This window comes from Pistacia vera, unplaced genomic scaffold (genome assembly GCF_008641045.1).
Source record: "Pistacia vera cultivar Batoury unplaced genomic scaffold, PisVer_v2 Contig56, whole genome shotgun sequence".
NCBI lineage: Eukaryota > Viridiplantae > Streptophyta > Magnoliopsida > Sapindales > Anacardiaceae > Pistacia > Pistacia vera.
The window spans coordinates 100761-116191 of NW_022196401.1; positions in this window are offsets into that span (position 1 = coordinate 100761).

The following is a 15431-nucleotide window of genomic DNA, read 5'->3' on the forward strand; positions in this document are numbered from 1 at the left end:
GTGAGAGTCTTTTAGTTATCCATGGACAGTTATTTGTGGAGACTTATGGATTTGATGGTTAAAGTAAACCCCATCAGATTCAGAAACAAGAGAAATTACTCTTATGATACGTTTGTACTTTCAACTTTCCACTTTTCTAGGGTGGATTTTGTTGTTTTTAAAACTTTGGGGATTACATTTTTTCTAAAATTATTTAGAGGGTGTATTGTACTTGGCATGGATAGCTATTTCTACAGCTTTTGGATAGATCATATGATTATGATACGATGAAGAACAACAAAACCTATTTTGTTGTTCTTTTTTTTTTTTTTCATGTAATTTTGCGATGAAATATGTAGCTCATTAAATTGACATACCTTGCATTACTGGTAATTGAGTGTTCGAACTAGTTTATAAACCTTGGATCATCTGAACTAAGTAAACGTGTTTCGAGCAAAGGATGTTCATGTTAAGCTTAAAAGCAAATCCATAAGGTTTAGGAACTCTTAATTGTGATTAACAAAGCACAAAGTAACTGTGATTAATCTTTTATATGATCAAACCGTTCATCCTGGCAATCCTTCAAACAAAAACAAACCAAAAACAGAAAATAAATTTATAGCTCAAATATTGTAGGTACTAATTTTCCACACAATTGATTTCAGTTTAGCTTCTGATTCTGAAAGAGCCTTAACTATTGAATCCATTGCCAGTCTCATGTTTCTATCTTCCACCACAACAGACTGGTTCATGTAAAAGAGTTTCCAAATTGTACTCACTTCAGCCGAAAATGTTTCTTCTCCTCAGAATATATCTCCTAGTCTCTTCACGACAACTGCTCTTTCATCAACTAAAACACCCTGCTCAGATGCTTCTTCCACACCGGACATGCCAATTTCAACCAAAAATTTGCAGCTTGGTTCAACTAAAAATTTTTTCCAAGTTGTACTCAGTACTCACTTCAGCCTAAAATGCTGCTTCTCTTCAATATATATATCCTAGCCTCTGCCATTTCATCAACTAAAACGCCAAGATGCTTCACATCGGAATCATATAAGCAAAGCTTCAGTGAAACTGAGATCAAATCTTTCGAAATCAACTCTTCGAATAGTAATCAGTAATTAGTTCTAATGTTGCTTTCTTTTGATTGATGGATATTCTTGATAACCCTTGGTCAATGTTAAACTTATCAAAACATAGTTACCTTTGGTTGGATCAAGAAAATTTCAATGCCTTGAGATCTTTGGCACGCATTATTGTAACGCCCCACTTGAGGTACGTAGTTAAGATTTGATGAATGACTTGAATGTTTGTTGATTTATCCTCATTTGAGTCTGTATGTTGTTAATATGGTTTGGTTGACCCTTGGTTGAAAGGGTGTATTGGTTTGGTTGAGTGTTTGCCCTGAAAATTTGTAAGACTTGGCGAAATCTTGATGTTACAGTCTTTGCCGGGGCGAAGAAGAAGCTTCGCCGCGGCGATGAAGTGCTACATCCCTGTGTAGCTGCTGTGAGTTTTCGCCAGGACGAAGAAATAACTTCGCCGCGGTGAAGACTCGGCTGAATTTTTTCCCTTGAGTTTTAGAGGATTCTTCCTTTTGAGACTCAATGACCATTCTACCACTAATTAGCAGGAAAAGTGGGGAGTGAAATGCAAGGAAATTGCATGGAGAATAGTTTGAATGGGGATGTTTTTGCAAAGAATAAAAGGTCATAGGTGGAATGAGCAAGGGTATATTGGGAAAGAGTGGAGAAAATATGAGATATTAAGGGTTTAGCTTTAGAAACCCTTTCACTTGATTCTTCTCCACCGCCTCTTCCATCCTTCACTTCTCTCAAATTTTCATTCAATTTTCCAAGGATCTTTGAAGAGCTTTTGACTAGAAATTGTTACAAGTTGATCCTAAGCACTAAAATGTGAGAATCCTTACTCTAGATGTAAGTTTTATTGTCGAAAGAGTAGGATCCTTATTGAGTTTGTATTGAAGGTTTAAGAGGAAGTATCAAGCCATCAAGAGTAGAGAGCTTAAGTGGTTTCTCCTTGAGCTTAAGGTAAGTAAATCCACCTAAGTTGTGATTTGCATGATTGAATGATGTGTAGAGATTTTATATATGATTAATGATTGAATTTTTATGTTTGAAATGAGTTGATGAATTCATGAATGAGTTCAAGGTTGTTTCATGAAGAAATTTCCACCATGAGAAGGGTGGATTGTGTTGATAAATTTTGGTAGAAGTATTGATAGAATTAGAAGAATTTGAGAGGAATATTTGAAGTGTGTTTTCATTGCAGGATGTGTGATGTTTTAAAGGAGTTGAACTCCAATTTTGGATGGTTAAGAAAGAAGTATAATTAAAGTTAGAATAGAGTTTATGTATGCACACATATTGTTTGATGAAATACCTAAAAGAAGCATGAGTAGAAGTAGAGAACCTTACTTTATGCAACATAGCATATTTGCATGTCATGAATGCTTATAAGAAAGATTTTAGGCATGAGCCATCCTTATACATATGTTTAATTGAGTAATCACATGAGAAAGAAATATGAGAAATGAGAAAGAAACACTCTAAGAATAGAGATAAAGAAAAGAACCAATTCTCTTAGAATAAAGAGAAAGAAAGAACTAGCACTAGAGAATAAAATGATTATTAAGTGCTACAGAAAAGAAAAGAAAATAGGTCGTGCGATGGGGAATCCGTGAGTGTAGAGTTACCCACATGTAAACTGCCATGAGAGAGCGGAATGAGAATGAGAAAAAGAATTTGTATAGCCATGAGAATACATGCAGATGAGAGCTATACACAAAAGAGAGTACACTCACATGGTCAAGGGTTCCGAATCCATGCATCGACCAAGACTGGCAAAGAATAAGAATAAGAAAAGAATAGAAAGAAAAGAAAAGAAAGAAAATGCATTGTTATGCTTTAATATCTCATCCATGCATGGTTATGATATTCTCCATGGGTGATGAGAATAGAAAGAAAGAAAAGAATATCGAGAACTAGAATTAGAGAAAGTGACAAGAGTACAAAAAGAATTGATGAGTAATGCACGGGGATTATAGAGTAGAAGATTTACTTACTGAGCATCTCTGTGCTCACTCCGTTGTTTTCTTTGTTTTACAAGACATAGGTGAGGACCTGGTCGGATGGACGTCGGCAAGCGGGGAGACTTGGCTGCACTGTCCACTGTCTTTTTTTAGAGTCTTTTTGTACAAATGATGTTATATTATGTAAAGAATGTATTTATTAAGTAAAGAAATTTTTTTGGACCGAACCTTTTTGATAAATATACTTGTCCTTTTATTGATATATTTTATGAATATGATAGTAGAAAGAAGTTGTTACAATTATCAAATTATCCTACCATACTGCTTCAGATATCTTCATTGCAGAATCCTATAAATTTTATGGCATTAGAAATCTTAAACAGCCTCTGAATGGTTGGAACATAAATCAGCAATCAACTTTGAAAAATAGGAAAAGGATTAAAATGATAGTAGCTCTAAAATTATATAAAAAATTCTACCATATTCCAAGATACTGAAAGTCATACAAGAAAGAAGAATTCTCCTAATGTAAAATAAGACGCGATGAGATTTCTATAGTACCTTATCATACAAAGTGAGGAACGAATCCTTGAAATACAGGATATGTGCAAATTTACATTCTTGATAATGAAAAACTGAAATACAACTTCGTTTGGGAAAGGAAAATCATACCTACGGAAGTATACATTCACCACTAAAGAACTTAAGTAAACAGAGTATGCCACAGATATATCTAAATTGTCAAGCCATGCACTGTGGAAGAAAAATGATACAATAGTATTTGAGCAAACAAAAGGTTGGACAACCTCCATAATGGCAAAAATAACCATTGGATGTTGGACTTCTAGCTTCATGCTTTGAGAGAACTTTGGTAAAACAGCATTCAATCCTGACACCGAATCTTTTGGTATAGTCTTTCTTGGGTTTAGGGTTAAATAATACAATCTCAAGGGAAATGAGAGCGGGATAAAATGTATTTATTTGAAACTTGTAGGGTTCTCATGTAATTATCTAGACACCGAGGGTATGTTAAACAAAGCAAAATTATTGAGCCTTTCACTCCCTCTCTCATTGTCTCTTTAATGTAATGACACGTATTCATCTTTTCTCTTTATCTTATTTTTAAACCATATTTGCTATATTATATTACAACATTGCCATTTTCTCTCTTTTCTTTATGCTATTTGCTCATGTTTTCAACGTAAAGAATTTGTTTTTAGTTTTCAATTTTTATTATTTATTAATTGTATATTCAATAATGCTACATGTACACCACCCCTTACACCATTTTTTTTTTTTTTTACTCCATGATATGGCATCCTATGTGCCATATGCCACCTCAGCTGCCACATCATTAGGATTCCACGTCACTTCCTTCAAAAAAAAAAAAAAAAAAATTTGCAAAAAACCCAAAATTTCAAACATTAATTTCTCTAAATCAATTTCATATCTCCCAAAATAAGGAAAACCCAAAAATTTCTCCCAAAAAATCCTGTCAATTTTGAATACCCCGCTCAATCTCTGATCACAGCTTTTTCCCACGGAATCCAATGGCCATCCAAAATTGATTTGGGGTGTTGGTTGTGTGGCTGTTGCTTGGGGTGTGGATTTCGTGGCTGCTACTTGGGGTGTGGACTTTGTGGCATCTGCTTGGGGTGTGGATTTCGTGGCTACTGCTTGTGTGGATTTCGTGGCTGCTGCTTGTGTGGATTTCGTGGCTACTGCTTGGGGTGTGGGTCATGTTACTACTGCTTGTGGTGTGGATTTCGTGGCTGCTGCTTGGGTGTGGGTTGTGTGGCTGCTGCTTATGTAGGTTGTTTTATTTTAATCCTTCCCCCATTTTAGGACCCAATAAGAGTATTTTGCTTGTATCATTTGTTGGTTAAATATATATACATACTATTATTTTGCTTATATCATTTTTCGGTTAAATATATATACATACTTTTGGAATCTGATGATTGTGTAATATTTGCAACATTCATGTAAGGGGAAGCATATATTATATTGTCCAATGTGATATATTTTCTCACACAAATTTATCGTAGTATGTTAGAAAGATGCAACTAAAGTTTTTACTTATTCTGTTTACACTTCTGTTGTCGGTCGTGATAAAGTTGCTTGTTTGACAATTTAGGAAGCTTTGGTTTTTGAATTGGGAATAAATTTGAACATTTGTGGGGTTGGCACCTAGTGTACTTTAAGTGATGGTCTACTGTCATTTTTTGTAATGAAAGATTTTTTCTATGTGCAGACTTGTTAAATAAGCAAGCCCCCACAACCAATCCTAGCCAGTTTACACATGGAAGAGTGCAACTAGAAAAAAGTAGATAACTATTCCCCAAAAATCAATATGGTTGAGGTATTCTTGTAATTGTTATCTATTTGTCTTAAGCATTAATATGATCTTAATTTCTTTAATGGTATTATTTGCACCTTTTTTTTTTTTTTTTTTTTTTTGGGTGGGGGGGTGGAGTGTATATACTATTCTTGCAATATAATTTGTGTATTGTAGGGTAATGATGCACAACAAATAGGGGATAGAAGTAGTGCGGAAGATGAAGGCAAGCCTAAGCTTGGAATGTTTTTTTGAATCATTTGATAAGTTTTTCAATACTACCGGAGCTATGAAAATAAAATGGGGTTTGAAGTTACAATAAGATCTTTAAGGAAAGGAGATGATGGGAAGTTGATTTATGTGAACGTTGCCTATTGTTGTGGCGGAAAGCGAGATAGTAACTCCAAAAATATCTTTAAATTGCATCCGTTGACAAAATGTGGTTGTAAGGCTCGTAGTACTGCCTCTCGACGTTCAGATGGTAAATGGGAAATAGTGTCAATATCTATAAGCATAACCATGAACTCATAAGTCCTAGCAAAACAAGATTTCTCAAGAGCAATAGATTTATACCAGTGCATGTGAAAAGAAAGATTGAAGTGAATGATAGAGCGGGGATTAGACTGAGTAAGAATTTCAATTCCTTGGTAGTTAAAGCTGGGAGTGTTGAGAATTTGAGTTTCTTACAAAAGTATTGTAGAAATTACATTGAAAAAGTTAGGAAGGTCTGATTGGGTGATGGTGATGCTGTTGCGTTATAGAAATATTTTTTGAAAATGCAAAAAGATAATTCCAATTTCTTTTACGTTATGGATTTAGATGATGATGGTCGATTGCAAAATGTTCTATGGGTGGATGCAAGAAGTAGGGCCACATTTAGGGAATTTGACGACGTTGTGACATTCGACATGACGTATTTAACCAACAAATATGATATGTCATTTACTGCATTTGTCGGTGTTAACCATTACATCCAATCCACATTATTAGGTTGTGGGTTAATCTCCCACGAGGACACAAAAACTTTTGTTTGGCTTTTTGAAGCGTGGCTTGCTTGTATGGGTAATTCTGCTCCTAAGGCAATAATCACAAACCAAGACAAGGCTATGCAAGATTGTGTTTCCTGATACAAGACATAGATGGTGTTTGTGGCATATTATGAAGAAGTTGCTAGAAAAGTTAAAAGGTTATAGGGAATATGAACATATAAAGTTTACTTTGCAAAATGTTGTGTATGATTCGTTGACATGTGAGGAGTTTGAAGAATGGTGGAATTGGTTCATTGAAAAATACAACTTGCATGGCAATGATTGGTTATCTGGTTTGTATAATGAAAGATATCGTTGGGTGCCGGCATTTGTGAAAGATACTTTCTGGGTGGGAATGTCTACTACGCAACGCAGTGAAAGTATGCATGCCCTTTTCGATGGGTACATAAATTCGAAAACGACATTAAAACAATTTGTAGAACAATATGAGAATGCATTGCGTAATAAAGTCGAAAAAGAAAATGAGGCTGATTTCAAATCGATCAAATCATGGATCCCTTGTATAAGCATTTATCCTATGGAGAAACAATTTCAAGAGGCATACACTACTGCAAAATTCAAAGAGTTTCAAAAAGAGCTTGTAGGTAAGCTCCACTATGAGATATATTCTTTGAAGGATATAGAGTCCAAAATTGAATATGTTGTGAAGGAAGATGTAATGGTTGAAGAGACATACCGTCAGGTTCCGTTTGTGATTTGGTCTAAGAATAGTTGTTCTGAGGTTTGTTGCAATTGTCGATTGTTTGAGTTTAAAGGGATTTTATGTTGACATGTAATTGTAGTGTTGAAACATAACGAAATTTCTCTTATCCCTGAATAGTACATTTTAAGGCGTTGGAGGAAAAATGTATTCAGATGCCACACGAAAGTTAGGGTAAGTTATAATAGTTTGAGCACTAGTGCTGAAGGTGAATGATTTGACCAATTGTCTAATTCATTTAGTGAGGTGGCAGACTTGGCATCAACAAGTGTTGATGATTGTAATATGGTGATGCAAATGATAAGTGACATGAAGAAGAAATTATTGTTGAATGACAATGTTGGGGGGATTGATAGAAGCGTTTACATTGCATGTAAAAGCAAAATTAACTTTGATAGTGTTGATTGCACTTCTGTACAAGTTAGTAATAAAATCATGACTCCATGTGCTGTTCGTTCTAAAGGTCGACCTCTATTCAAAAGAAAGCAATCAAAGGTCGAGCAAATTGTTCAAAAAAGGAAGAAATTGCTTAACCAAGTGACTGTAACTTCTTCATCATTAATGTGTACAACTCTTTTACTAAATGTTATAAAGATGTTACATTTATATTTAATTGTAGGGTAGGAGTTCGCAAGAATCAAATGAAGCTAATGTAAATGATATTAACTTCCACAATCGTGATGCAGGAGTCTATGTTTTAAGTCAGGTAAGAGTCCTTTATTTTATAAGATGTTTTTGTTGTAACTAGAACCTTGTTTTACGGTAAAAAATTAATGTTATTGTGTTTTCACTGGTCAGGGTTATAATGATATGTTAGTAAGTTTGAGGCCATCACTTAGAGATGCATAGTAGTCGATCATTAGTACCAATGTGGAAAATTGCTTGCAAGCAATCACAATTTTTTACTTGTATATAGGAACAATATATTATAGGAGTAGAAAAATCCTTTTGATATGCAACGAGCCTTTCTTGATAGTTACTTCATGTGTATAGTTGTGCAGACTATTTTTTTGCTTCGTTGCAAGGCCTACCCTTTTTGTGCTACTGGTCTGCTTATTTTAGGCCTCTACGAGACTAGCTCGCTGGTATATAGGATTGTAAATCCTTGTCTTTTTGCTACCTAAGGAGTGTGTTTGGGAGGGATCTTGGGGGTTAGTATGGATGGTGAGGTCGCTAGGGCTTGGGGTGTGTGTAATATGGGAGGTGTTCTATTGTTTGGCTGTTTGTTGGTGGCTTTTCTGGTTACTGGTCTGGTTGTTTAGGCAGGTGAAGTTTGGGTTGTGGGTGATTGAGGCTAGGCACTTTGGGTGATTCTATGATTTTGTTGTAAGGCAGTGTTTCTTTTTGGCTATAGATGGTTTGCTAGTCTTGGGTTTGGTTGTACGGAGATGGTGTTGTGTAAGTTGCTATTGTTGGGGTTTCGCTGCTACTCATGGGGTGCTTTTGTTGCTGCAGCTGGGGCTATTGCTGTTGGGGCATTTGTTTGCTACTACTAGGGTTTGTGTTGTTGTTCCTAGGTTGATCTGCTACTATTGTTGGAGCCTTTTTGCTGCTGGTGGTGTTCCTTTTTTTGTTGTTGGGGTTGTTATTGATGGGGCTTTGTTTTGCTGCTGTTGGGGCCTTTTTCTGCTGGGGCATTTGCTGCTACTCTTGGGTTGTTTTTCGCTACTATTGTTGGGGCTTTTTGTTACTACTGTTGTTGGTGGTCTTTTAACTACTATTGCGGGTACTACTGTTGGGACTTTTTTTGCTGCTATTAGGGCCTATTAAGGGTTGTTGTGCTTAGGTGCCCCTGGTTGGTTTTTGTTTTGCTCTTAGGGCTTGATTGGGTGTCTATAGGGCTATGCACCCTGGTTTTCCCTTGTCTCTGATTGTTTGTTTCATCCCTCTCTTGTGAGTAGAGGCGTGCAGCTTCATTCTTTTCTTTATCTTATAGGATATTCTTTGTTCTTTGTATAAATTACAAGTTACCCAAAAAAAAAAAATGTTATATACTAATTGACCAAAACTGTCTGCTTTTGGTCCTTTTAGGTGGAAGACAACATTGTTCTACATTACCATCAATGCATAATAATATGTACATTTATACAGATAATAATGATGTGAAATTTATACATTATCATAAAGCCTCAATTTCGTTCATTACAAGCAATCTGGGAATAAATTACAACTGAATCATTAAAATTAGGGTAATCTCCCCTAAAAAGTGAAACTTGTGATAAAATACAAGGAATACATTAAAAGGGACCAAACTACACAAAAAGAAACAAAACCAAGCAAGGATATACAATCCTTATACATAAAAGCAACATAAACACAAGACAACCAAACTGAAGACTTGAGCCAGAAATTGCAAAAAATGTAGCAATCACACTGTAGCTTCATACAAACCACTGTCTAGATCACTACTTCAATTCTATCACACACCACCCTACACATCTGCCCAAGACTCTTGGAAACTGTAGAAACAAATTGCAACCTCTCACATCTGCTCAATCTGCATAGTGCAAAAACTACAACATGCCCATGCTTCATTTCCAGCACCTACCAATCTGCACCAGTTGCACAAAAATCATGGACTCTGCATAAAATGCAGCAATCTAAAGCAACAATGCATACACTAACAGATTAATAGAAACTATTTTCTTTGGCATAATTGATGAAGAACATTCCCAATGATACTATTCCCAAGTAGTCAGTATATCCACAAAAATATCAAGCCATCATGGCTATCTCTAATCTTCTTGTGGCTATCTCTTATGCTTCATGGGTTACAAACAAAGAAAAACTTATGAAGAGAAAAACAAGAATTGATTTTCATTAACTAAATAAAACTGATATAGAAGTAGGCTTTTATAAGACTAATTAACTCTCATTTACATTTTTATTCTAACATTCCCCCTCAAACTAAACATCTTCTAACTTTTCCAGTTTTTAGTAATGCAACATCTTAAAACAAAAAAATATATTATGCATTAGCTTAACTTCTCTATAGCAACATTCTTTGTATTAGCTAAATCTTCTCTACAGCAACATCCTTTACTAACCAAAAATGACTTCAGCAATCTCTTTCCAACCGAAGTTCAATATGACCTCGGGTTATCCAACCATTAGACCATGTATAGGGAGCTCCAATCGTGTGAAGATGAATCAAGTTACAAAAATCAGACATTTGTTTGAAAGCACTGCAAGCAAGTTGAAGAGGGGGGCATCCACCTTTCTTTCCATGGGATCCAAGAATAGAATTAAAGTCCCATATAACCATCCAAGGGCCACAATTCAAAGACAAGTTAGATAGAGTCTACTGTAATTATGTAATAGTCAACACAACAAAATCACTTTAATAACCAAAAAAAAAAAAAAAATAGCAACACAAATTTGTAGCAACCAAATCTAAACTTCAAAAATCCAATTACAACTTTAATAACACAAAAATTGGATTTGCAACAACCAAAACTGAACTTCAATAACCACAACACAACTTCAAAACTGAACTTCAATAATCCAATCACAACTTCAGTGACACAAAAATTGGATTTGTAACAACCAAAACTGACCTTCAATAACCACATTGCCATTCAAACTTGTTTGCAGAAATTTACAATTAGGTGGTGTCCTAGCTTACGACTGTGGCAGCGACTTTGGTGAAGTTGCAACGGCAGTAGCAACTCTAGCGAAGTTACGATGGCAGTAGAGACGTTGGCGAAGATGCGACGGTGAGGTTTTAGGTGGTGGGGGCTAAATGGGTTAGAGTTATGGTTTGGTTTGCAAATTTAGGGCAGATGAATTTTGGGAGGAGATTTGAATTTGGGGAAAAATTAGGGTTACTAAAATTAAAAAAAGAAATACATTTGGGGAAGTGATGTGGCAACATGCTGATGTGTCAAATAAGGTGGAAAAGACATGTCAGCTGCCACATCATGAAGTAAGAGAATTGTGTAAAAACATGGTGTAAGGGTAGCATTGTTGTTGTATATTGGTTTCTTCAGTTGTATGAACTGTTAATCTAGAAAAAAGTTAAGTAAAATTTATCGATGATTGTATGTACAATCAATTATGAATAATTCTTTCTTTTTTTTTGTTTTTTTGTTTTTTTGATTGGTTTATTGTATGTACAATTGAAATTACAAAGTTTTTATTCTTCTTGGTTTACTCCTATATATCTATGACATGGTCTGATTCATAAATTTGTAAACTAGCACCCGAGCTTTGACATGACATCTTTTGATTAGTCGATTGTTTATACAACCATTATAAAGCAGAGTAATGCTACACCAATAACCTTTTTTCTCACAAATTTCTCTTACAACCCAATTATGTGGTAGTTGAGTTAGCATTGTCATGTCAAAATAATTTTAACTAGACAAAAGAAATGGTCGTTGCTTCATAGGTAACAACCGTTCTTTGTGAAGGAATGGTCGTTCCTCACGGAAGGAATGGTCGTTCCTTATGAAGGAACAACTAAAGCAATGGTCATTTATAAATAAGGAACAATCATTTGTAACTAAATTTACATTTTACAGACTTATTTTGCTTTAAGTTTATACACATAATATTTAAAATGCTGCATACTTGTCCATGATCAACATGCTTACATAGGTACGGTGCAGACAATCCTTATTTCTAAATTCTAACACCAAATTTTTAAGGTAAAACAAAAGAATGGGCTATTTGTAACTAAATTTACATATTACACACTTATTTTGTTTTAAGTTTATACACATAATATTTAAAATTATGCATATTTGTCCATTATCAACATGCTTGCATAGATACGACACAGACAACCCTGAATGCTGAAACAATGTTTTTTTAATCAATTTTCAACAAAGTTTATGATTTTTATTACATATCCCATCAACATATCCCCAATTAGTCAAGCCAAAATCTGAAATTTGCTCAAAAATGGACAAACCATGTAATACCCGGCAACCTAAAATTAGGCCATGTGATATGAATTGTGATCCATGACAAAAACTGTAAAGAGAGAACTGGCACATAAGTTTATTTATTATTATTATTTTGGTGATCGGAGTGTTCGGGCCAACTTGCGCGCATCTCAACTAATCACTCGAGCCCCTGAAGTTGACAATTAGATAAATCCCCTCAGTAGTCACCCCTATTAGCCATATAAATTACAACCTTATTTGGCCAATAGTTTTGTCTCTCGAGTTCGAGTCTCTAAGGTTGTTAATACTAGTGGCTACTAGAACTCTTATTCGGTTGATAATTTTCAAAATCCTTAAAAAATAGTTGAGATGTGCACAAATTGTCCAAACGCTCCAATCATTAGGAAAAAAAAATCAATATTGATATGGATATAAATTCCTAACCCGCAAATGCCATGTTCATCCCCACATGAATGAGATTAATTTATAATTTACTAATGACAATTTATTTTCTCAAAGATCAAATCAAATAATAATTCCCATTAAATAAAATTTAATTATCAATTTCTACAATCTTTATATCTATATAATCCTCAAGCTCACCCTCTCGGCCTCTCTATTGATTGCCATTTGGAATCCACGTTGGACTCCACATAGGATGCCACACAAGATCTTAGGAGCTCTATTAATATATGATTGCCATGTAGGAAGATTCATGTTAGTCCCTTTATATTCACCTAAATATTAATAACAATTAAATAATGGCATCCCAAAAGTCTCAAGAAAACTTCGTTTATATGAAATTGTTTTTTATTCGTAATAATAGCACACATTAGTCCCTTCACATTCACCTTGTGCCAGAATCATGCCAAGAAGTTGTTTACTTTTATGGTTGTGTTTAGGTTTTTTGTATAATGATTTGTATGGTCCTGATGGTTTTATCTTTAGTTTCTACTATTGATTTCACATTTGGTCTTTGATTGGTTGTCTTTAATTTTTGTAAAGGCATAGATTTATCACTTTTGAGACCACTGGTGAGGACTTGGTACCCTTACAGGGTCAGTTATAATATAAAGATAGTAGCTTTATTCAACCAGGCATTGTCTTTATGATTTGTTAATTTATTTGTGATTGCTTATTTGTAGGTATTGGAACCTAGGAAGTGGTTAGTGAAAAAGGATGGATCAATTGGGCTGGAGAAACTAGTAGCGACAAGGATTGCTGCACAGTGTGTAAGGATGAGAAGGTTGTTCAAAAGAAGAAGGTATTGGAATCAATAGTTGAGAAGGGTATGCAAAATGGACAAAAGATTACGTTCTCTGGAGAAACTAATGAAGCTGTAAGTGAATAATTCATTTTTAATTTTCAGATTCTATTTGATCTTAGAGAAAATTGACTACCAAGGAAAGAAAAATTGAACTTGGAGTTTTATATTATTTTTCCTTCCGTTTTTTAAGCAATGTTATGGCAGTTGAAAGATATGAGGTTTCAGTTTGGCGAAATATATTTTTGTCATCGAAAAATTTAAGGAATACAACTCAAGGAAAGATATGTATAGAAAATATATTTTTTTTTTCTCAAGTTTCTCAGCCTCCAAATAGAGTTCAGAATTAACTTTTTTAGTAATTAATTATTTGATCCACTTGATTGTAAACTGATTATTATGTAATTTGCAAGAATATGTATGCAGCAGGCTCCAATTCAGGTATAATTTGCATATGAGTACTGTTGTATTTGGTAACATTTTAATGATTTTCTTTAAGTATTTGTTAATTAGTGATATGAAATTTCAAGGATTACTTTGTAAATTTTGATAAATGGACACCTTTTGTTTTCCTAGTTACGGTTGGTACTTCACATTTGTTCAAGGATTTGTCTATATCATTCTCATTTATCTTCAAGGTTTCACCACTAAATAGATGATGAATCCATGGAAGACTTATGTGAAGCTCTCTCCAGTCTTAATGGGTTCTCATGGACTTACCAAAGAGTCTTTGGCTTTCTTAACTATCCAGCACAACTCACGTTCAAATCCACAAAGGTAAATATTTAACTCCATTACTTTTTTTAATTTTATGTTGAAAAAAATAACGATTTTCCTTACTAGATGTTTTGATAACTTCAGTTTTTGTTTGATAGTCAAATAGGGTCTCTTAATCTATACTGGTGTAAATGATTCAAATTAGCTAATTGACTCTTGCAATGTGAATCAAGTAAACGGGATCAATTTGGCTATAATTGGAAATTTATTTTGTCATCTCAGGTTTTGCCTGTAATGGTCATGGGCACATTCATACCAGGCCTCAAACGAAAATACCCGGTTCATGAATATGTATCTACAATACTTTTAGTTGTGGGGTTGATTCTTTTTACCTTAGCAGATGCACAAACTTCACCAAATTTCAGTATGATTGGTGTTATAATGGTATTGGGTGCTCTAATCATGGATTCATTTCTTGGTAATTTGCAAGAAGCAATCTTTACCATGAATCTTGAAACCGTCGAAGTGACTATACTGTGCTATGCTTTTGTGTTGTTTCTTAAATTGAAAATTTGTGACTTTATCTGGATATCATCTTACTTTGTGACTTCTATTAGTTTCAATCTTAATTGTTCTATTTCATTTATTTATTGTTCAATTGGTCACTGTGAAGAAGAGATCTATCGTTTTTACAACTATAGAGAACTGGATTTCACAAATTTCTAGCTTCTGTGGTTTTAAATTTCAGAATTAGAATAATTTGAGCTGGAAAGGCCCGATTTTTAGTCATAGACTCATCAAATTCAGTTCCAAGTCTTGCAAATATAACAGGTTAGGAGTGTTAAAATCACATATAACTTGAATTTGATCTTTAAATTTACTGGATCACTGGAAGCTAATTATGTGTTTGGTGTGTACAAATATTGTTGGAGTGTACTGAATAATTTAAGTCTGAGATTTTGTGAAATTTGGTTGTTGAAAGATGACAATTGCAAATAACTTACCGAAAGAGAAGAAATCCAGGAGGAGCAAACAAAGTTTTATTGTACAACAAATTTTGTTGGGATGGTGTATAAACTTTACAAAAATAAGGATTATTTTGGTATGGCATAACACTAGAGAGAATAGTATAACAATGTTGCAGTTACTTTGATTGAAATCAAGAATTAGTGTATTGCCATGGCACATTTTCCTTGGTCTCTACACATATGGGTTGGCTGTGGCAACTATAGAAACAGGTGTTCTAGAGAAACTGACATTTTTACAAATAAGAAGTATATCTAAACAATATCCAGAATCCATGGTTGTTAATAGTCTAGGATTGGGTTTAGCCTTGCTCAATGGTATTATAATATTCGCGGTTATTTCACCTGAGTACCATGTTCACCAACCTAAACTCAAGTACTCAAATTCTAGGGTTCTCTTCTTAATAAAAGAAGAGAA